Raw genomic sequence first — 7,181 nt, 5'->3', positions numbered from 1 at the left:
GGGAAATTATAATTTATTATTTTAAAAAATCTGCATAGGGCCTCAAGTTTACTGAGCAGTTTCTCTTCCAACCCTCTCTTGGTCTTACATCAACTCTGGGTGGTTCCTGAGGTAGGGATTCTTATCTGTTTCATTAACGAGAAATCTGAGTTTCAGAGAAGGAACATGATTTTCTCAAGGTACTTCACTTTGTAAATGGTCAAGCTGATTAAACCAAAAACTATGTGTGCCTATCTTATGCCTTCTTCACCATTTCCATCATTCAGCCAATCAGCTGGTCAGTCAGTCATTTCATGGGAACACTAACTGGCTTCCCAGTGCTTTGGGATAGAAAGTACAGCTCTTGCCCTCAAGGAGCACTCACAGTCCCATTGGGGAAGTGGATGCATAAATCAGTGATAATGATAAATGCTCTAGTCATCGAATAGATATTTTCAAGAAAGTTTTATTGTTTGCCTCTACCATAGATGTAGGCCATTCTAAAATCCATGATATGCAAAAATGATATTCAAAATAATTAACAAGTGGCATGTGAAGAAGCAGATAAAAAGGTACACTGCCTACCCTCAAAGTGTTCATGGTCTAATGAGGTAAACAGGCAGTTTATGCAATGTGCTAAAAATGAAAGTCTGGTACCCTGGCCAGGTGGCTCAGTTGGGTGGAGCACCATTCCATACACCCAAAGGTTGCAGGTTTAATCCCTGGTCAGGGCACATACCTAGGTTGTGGAACCAATTGATGCTGTCTCTCGCATCGATGTTTCTCTCTCTCTCTCTCTACCTTCCTCTCTCTCTAAAATCAAGAAAAATCATATCCTAGGATGAGGATTTTAAAAAGAACAAAAGTCTGGATAAGCATGGAAGAGAAGCCATTCTCTCTGCATGTAAGGTCATGGAAACTTTCTTGGAACTACTCTGAAGTAAATCTTGAAAAATAATAGAGGAATTAGCCATGTGGATGAATTGGGGTGAGGGTTATTTTAAAGACAGGAGATTGTGCAAAGCCTCAGAGGCCTCTGAATTACTTCTTTGAATGTTTTACTTAAAATGTTTAAGTTGCTAAGATCCTTACAGAACGCTCATTTGGTAACCAGGACACTGAGGGCCAGGGAAGGGAATGATTTGATCGAAGTCACACAGCCCACTGATTCAGCATCTGGACTCGACCCAACTCGAAACCAAAGCTCTTTCCATTCTGCCATGCTGACCAGAAAATCTGGTTATTGGTTGATTACACAGCTGATTTGCTCTATTCCATCAGACAGAGAGGGAAGCTCTCCTGTATCTTGCCACTCATTCAATGACCACTGTCCTCTTTGAGGGTTTTTGTTTTTTGTTTTTGTCCAAGGAAAAGTTAGAGGAGATGGAGAAAAAGAGCACTGAAGAAAGACTGGGGGAACCTTCATTCTAAAAAATGCATCTGATTGAATGATAGCCCATTGTGTTAGACCAGAGCTCCTTCACTGCTTCGGGAGAAATTTCTGGCCAAGATAGAGTCACGTGGGACTTTTGGATGGGAGTTAGCACTAGGTAAGTTCCAAGAAGAAGAGGAGGAGGAATTTTGGAACAGTAAGGGAGTAGGTAAGCAGAGATGGGAAGCAAGGGGTCCTATGGGAAGTGAGTGACAGCCTTCTCAAAGAAATAAACACTCAGCTTCCTCAGATAGGGTGAGTCCTGGCCAACATTCCACCACTGACTGATCTACCTGGGGGAAAAATGTACGACTTTTAACAGACCTTCAAGGAAATGGAAATCATCTCACCTGAGGTGAACCCCTACACTCCCTCTGGCCTCCAAACCACAGCCTCCACCAGCAACCTGTGAATAAGGATTGCAAACAAGCAACAACAAAATCAGTCTTTGGCTGAGGACTCCGTGCAGAGGTGGTGTTTACAAGCATTTACTCTGCTCTCTTGCGTGGAAAAATGCCCTTACAATACTAAGAAGGATGCAAAGTAAGAGACCAAAGCCAAGACATGTGGCCTCTGCCAACCAGAAGGATGAATGGGTGTTAACCTCATAAATATCCTTCGCTGTAATGTCTAGTATGATTGGCTTGCTCAGTTCTAACTGGGGTGACCGTCTACATGGAAAGCAGCCATGGTGGCTTTGGGTAAGGCATCTGTCTGGGCCCCCTTTTCTCATCCGCGCAATGGATGTGTTGGGTACAATAATCTAAATTCCTTTTTATGTTCTGTGGGTAAAAGGAAAGGATTTAATTATCAAGTACATCCTGTCAAACATTCTTCTCTTCCTCTGTTACTTCACTCATTCAATAAACATTTACTGAGCCTCTATAATACCCAAGGCTCTGTGCTAGGCACAGACAAAGTGAGTGTGGTCACTCTGCTCTGGAAGCCTAGAGCAGAGGAGCTAAAACTAGACACACATGGACAATTATACCATCTAGAGGCAATGGATGCCCTAAAAGAGTTACAAAATGTTGTAGTGCGTGGAAGTGTTGCTTGTGGAAGAAATCTAAGAAGCTCCATGGTGAGGTCAGATCAGAATTGGACAATAAGGCAGAGGTGGAGGTGAGGATTTTAGGTAGAGTACAGCATTAGCAAAGACTCAGGTATTACAGAACACAAGGTGGATGCAGACCCATTTGCCTGGGACAGAGCCTGCAAAAAGTCCAGGGATGGATGGAAACAAGTCCTTGTCTGGGACCCCTTTCTCAAAAGCCAACGTAGGACTTAAGATTCCACAGAGGTTGTAGAGAAAACTCTTTTTAAGTGGCCTCTTTTAAAGATATCTAAATAAAGCTGGTCATCTCTTAGGTACTTTATTGAAATATACTTTTATCATAGTTAATGCTGAGCTCTATTCTTGTTTGTTTGTTCTATTGGCCTGTTTCCTGCCCTGGGGGTCAGCCTGGTCACATCTGGCTTTGTTTTCCCTGTGATTGGCTAAGACCACGTGGTCGGCCCTAGTCCGTGATTGTGGAACACTACAAGGGTGCAGGGTCCAGGTTGGGACATTCCCAGAAGAAGCTATATTTACCACACGAGTTGTCCAACAAGCTTTTTATCTCATTTAAAGCATACATAGTTGTAAATATATATTGATTGTATATTATGTATAAATGTAATCTATGTGCCATGTGACACAGTTTATATATTATTCCTAATTGTTTTTATTGTATTGTTTTCATTATCGTTTACCCCCTTATACCCTCTTCCACCTCCACCTACCCCCCTCTCCCCCGACAATCACCACACTGCTGTCCCTGTCCATGAGTACCTTTTCTTTCTTACTTATCCCCCTACCCTGCTCCAAATACCCACCCAGAGCTCTCAGCCTGCTCTCTATGAGTCTGTCTCTATTTTGCTTGTTAGTTCAGTTTGTTCATTAGACTCCACATATGAGTGAAATCATATGGTATTTGTCTTTCTCTGACTGGCTTACTTCACTTAGCACAATGCTCTCCGGCTCCACCCTCCCCCCAGGGCCACTCTGCCTTCCCTCCGCCAGAGCCCAGGGGAGTGGCCATGCGTGCAATTTTGCGCATTTTCCCTTTAAGAAGGTGTCTGTGTCTCTAACCGTTTCTCCCTGGTGGACAGAAATCCCATTGCTTTTCACTGCCGGAGGTTACATGGGTTCCTTTCCCAGTTCCAGTACTCCAAGCTGGGGAGCCCCACTTGGAGTTTAGAGCCCACACTTCTCAGGGGGATCCCCCTTCCCCAGCTACTGAAACCTCCCTCCGGGACTTCAGCTGCCACCTTTGTGGGAACCCAGGCAGCCCTCTCGCACCTCTTCTGTAGGGCCTCAGCTATAATGCTTCTTTCCAGCTAGTCTTCGGTTGATTATTCAGGATGATTCTTCCATAATTTAGTTGTAATTCCAGGTGGTCCCGGGAAGAGGTTACTGTGGCTTCCACCTATTCCGCCGCCATCTTGAACCTGTATACACTATTCCAGGACTTTATTCCCTAACCCAGGAGACCAACTTGCTAGACACTGGAAAGCCCACAGGCATTCTCTACTGGTTGGAAACACGGCCTTGTGCTACTGCAATATGTTTTGGCTAAAACACAGAATTAAAAACTTCCAAAACAAATAGCATTTGAATTAGCCAAAATGGTTCAAAAGTTCAAATGAGCTCTTTTTATGACATGACTATTTATGGGCTTTTTTGCTGTCTGGGATGGTCACGTAAGCAGAGAACCCTAGAATACCAGCGCCAGCATCGCCACAGGGGTAATCGTGTCCCAGTTTTTTCATATGGGGAAACTGAGGTCCACAGCATCTAAAAATCACAGGCGTGGAGATGGTATCATTCAGTATTTAAAATAGGTGGCTAACCGAAGGATCTCTGAATTTGCTCTGTGGAACAAAGAAACATCTTCCATATTCGAATATGGCAGTGATTTTTATAAAAGCAGTGCTACAATCTAATAGGGCATAAAGCATCATTTAAATATCATCCTACTGAGCTCCTGGGGATTCATGTGTAACAATAGGAATTAGGGAGTCCAGCCCTGGCTGGTATGTCTCAGGGGACTGAGCATTGGCCTATGAACCAAAAGGTCACTGGTTCAATTCCTGGAAAGGGCACATGCCTGGGTTACAGGTTTGGTCCCCAGTCAGGGGCGTGCAAGAGGCAACCAGTTGACGTTTCCCTCCCTCCCTTTCTCCCCCTTCCCCTCTCTCTAAAAATAACATGTTTTAAAAAATTAGGGAGCCCAGTGTTACAATCTGACTGCTACCCAGAGGCGTTCTCTTAGCAGAGTTACATTACTCTCTGAACCTCAGTTTCTTCGTCTGTGAAAAGGGTCAGACAGCACACGCGCCTCTATGGTGGTTGGGAGGATGTCATAAAACAGCGTCAATAAGGCACCTTGTACAGCACCTAACATAAACCTAAAAAAGGAGGGCCCAACGGCAGCTACAGGTCCCATGATGCCTCATTTCCCTCCACTGTCACAAAACTACTATGTGCTGTGACAAGCTCAAGCATGGGCGCTGTGCCCTCACTTCTTCCCTACTCCCTCAAACACCTGTGTGTGCCCTGAGGACACTCCACGCAGGCTAACCACCAGACTCACGGGTGACTCACAGCCTGAAAGCAAAGCAGACTTACATCAGCACAGCAGGCAGCAAATGTGCAACTTACATCTCCGAGGTTAAGTTGTTACTGGGGGGACGTGGATGTTGCCACCCAAAATATGTCTCTGTGGCACGAGGAATATTTTAGGCTGATTATTTTTCAGAAACAAAAGACTCTGGGAGGGCTGTTTTTAAACCTCCCCCTTAATTGCCTAAAAGAATTTAAAGGACCTGGCCCAGGAGGAATACTGTCACCAGAGACTTCTACGAAGAATATGGGGGCAGGGCTTGGAGACCAAAGTTCTCTGTGTCCCATTGTCTGTGTGTGCCCCAGCAAATATTTGTATTTTCATCTCTGAGTGATTTGCTTCCCTCCCTTTTGAAACCCCACTCCCGGCCCTTCTCCTTGGTTCAGAATGGCATAGGCTCCCCATGGCCTGACCATGTGTGAGACTCGAACCCCCATACATACAAAATTAAATGTTATATTCTCCCGTTAACCCAGCTCGTGTCAATTTAATTCTTAAACAGGCAGAAAAACCCGGGGTGAAGAGAAATTTTCCTCCCCTAGCATTACTTTTTTTTCCCGTGTGGTGGACACCTTTCAGCATTGAGAATAAGCCTCAGAGAACTTCCCCCAGGAGATGCAACTTAGAAGTCAGGACCAGACACAGGGCACAAATGGTGTCAAAAAGCCGCTCCCCGCAGGGCACTGGGAGCTGGGACAAAGCAGTCTCCAGGCAGCTGGGCATGGACGGCTGTCTCCCACAGGAGAGGAGAGGGACCAATCTGTGCTCCCCGCACTGTCCCCACCTGCTGAGAACTAAGCCTGGGTTATCTGTCTGCTGGCCCAGAGAAACCCAAAACTCCCCAGGCTTCTGAAGGGCTTTATCTCCTCTTTCCAGGAACTCATTTGCTTTCTCAGAGGTGCCACTGAGCAGCTGCTGCCCAGAGCCCAGGCGAGCCCCGGTCACGTTTCCAGGCTGCCGGGGTGCAGAGCCAGCCCCCCTGATTCTGCTCCCCCTCCCTCCCTGGGCTTCTGTCTCGTAATTAGAAAATCCGTTTGGGGAGAAAAGCAAAAAAAAAAAAAAAAAAATCACACATCGCTAACAGCTGTTCTGAGTCGGGAGCAGGAGGGAGGGGAGCGGGAATTCCTACTTTCGCCATAAATTGTATGCAAATGGGCTCTTTTCCTGGAAGGGAGCAGGCAGTGAGAGCGTCTTTCATGAGCTAACCCTGCTCCTCCGCTGGGAGGGCTGTTCCTTTAATTCGCCAACTGAAAAAGTGGGAAAGGATGTCTGGAGGCGAGGCGTCCCATTACAGAGGAAGGAGCTCACTATATAAGCCAGCCAAAGCTGGCTGCACTGGCCACAGCCTGCCTACTGTCCCACGCTCTCCCGCGCAGACACACACGGCCCCTCCTCCGCGCACGGACAGCGTGGGGCGGCGTGTCTCTGGGGCGCAGCGCACCTGGGAGTCCCGCGGCTGCTGCTCACGTCCAGGTACTGATTCCATGGAGCTGGTTCATTCAAGGATCTAGGTCTTTTCCAACGCCGGAAAGGTAAGTCTGTTTCACCTCGATCGCCAAGAGATCATTATGACACACTGTTCACCGTCCTGTTGCCAAATGGGTTGCATTTTCATAAGCACAAAACTTTTACTTTATCTGGGCCGCTAGGGTCTGGGTGTACCTGGACTGTTTTCTCTTTGCTCCCTTCCAGTCTCGTAGACTTTTGTCTGTTTGTTCTATGAATAGTTACACATAGAAGGAACTTTTTTTGTAAACACAACAAAAAAAGTTTTTATCTGTGCTGCTCTTCAGAGGAAAAATAACAACATTTGTTCCCCCCCCCTACCCCCCCGCCTGGCTGACTTCACCTGTGAATCTTTTTTTTGTGAGGGTTAGGGAAGTAGGGTTTGCACCACGGAGTGTGCTCAGAGCCTCACTCTGGGAGGTGGGATGGGGGAGACTGACAGAGGATTGTCCCGGAGAGAACAAGTTCACATCTAAACAGCCCTCACCTTACAGTTGTCGGGTGTTGTGTCTATCCCCTCATTTCACAACACCCACCCCGAGCTCAGACATGGAAAGGGCTGAGGGCTGGGGGCAGGAGCCACAGGGTGACTCCTTGGC

General features: G+C 46.6%; 1 protein-coding gene across 7 annotated transcripts in view; it reads left to right on the top strand.

Moving 5' to 3' along the window:
- Window positions 1-6,294: 6,294 nt before the first annotated feature.
- The window catches only part of TNC (tenascin C), a 97,575-nt gene continuing 96,688 nt past the window's right edge, over window positions 6,295-7,181 (top strand). For 2 of the 7 annotated variants that reach the window (XM_036022130.1, XM_036022131.1), the window contains exon 1: window positions 6,300-6,608. The gene's annotated coding sequence lies outside the window, so the exon portion shown is untranslated. Of the gene's footprint in view, window positions 6,609-7,181 lie in introns of all 7 variants that reach the window. The other 5 variants (XM_028512267.2, XM_036022127.1, XM_036022129.1 and 2 more) reach the window with 5 other exon arrangements.

This window comes from Phyllostomus discolor, chromosome 3 (genome assembly GCF_004126475.2).
Source record: "Phyllostomus discolor isolate MPI-MPIP mPhyDis1 chromosome 3, mPhyDis1.pri.v3, whole genome shotgun sequence".
NCBI classification, from domain to species: Eukaryota; Metazoa; Chordata; class Mammalia; order Chiroptera; family Phyllostomidae; genus Phyllostomus; species Phyllostomus discolor.
This window is presented reverse-complemented; position numbering and strand designations above follow the sequence as displayed.